The following is a 703-nucleotide window of genomic DNA, read 5'->3' as shown; positions in this document are numbered from 1 at the left end:
CACATCTTGCAACTATGGTTTGCCGAAATCTTTTAAAGTTATTTTTCTACAGGTTTTGATTTTTGGATCATATGAAAAATAAGTCGTTATGCTGCCAAAATTTAGTTAGGATTTAAGAATTTTAATAAGTTCATTAAGAAACTTTAATTAATAAAATTTAATTGTCTCAATAAAGACTAGAATTAAAATTAATTAAACACATTAATAAATTATTATGTATGTTCTTGTTTATAGTTCAAATGCCGATTGACAAAAGTTGGACTTATTTAAGGAACCGATTGTCGGATGAATATTGGAATGGGTTATTTGCTTTTGTTGACGTCGCCAAAAATTATGCAACTTCAATTAGCCATATCAGTTGCCCTTGTGTGAAATGTATAAACCATGAAATGCATCTAGTAGAAACTGTGAGAGCGCATATACATCGATTTGGTTTTGATCCATTGTATAGTACATGGATTCACCATGGTGAAGTAGAAGCGGTTTCAGGTGTCGAACCAATAGTTAATAAACCAGTAGACAAGATGTTTGCAGTCTTAGAAGAAGTTGCTGGGATTAATGATGACAATGAAATGTTGGATGAGACGCATGTGGATCTAGAAGATGCACAATACGTTGAATTTAAGGATCTACTTTCTGAGCTCTAGGTGGGATTGTATCCAGACTGCACTAAGTATTCGTCTTTAAATCTCTTAGTGAAGTT

This window comes from Morus notabilis, unplaced genomic scaffold, assembly GCF_000414095.1.
Source record: "Morus notabilis unplaced genomic scaffold, ASM41409v2 Scaffold416, whole genome shotgun sequence".
NCBI lineage: Eukaryota > Viridiplantae > Streptophyta > Magnoliopsida > Rosales > Moraceae > Morus > Morus notabilis.
This window is presented reverse-complemented; position numbering follows the sequence as displayed.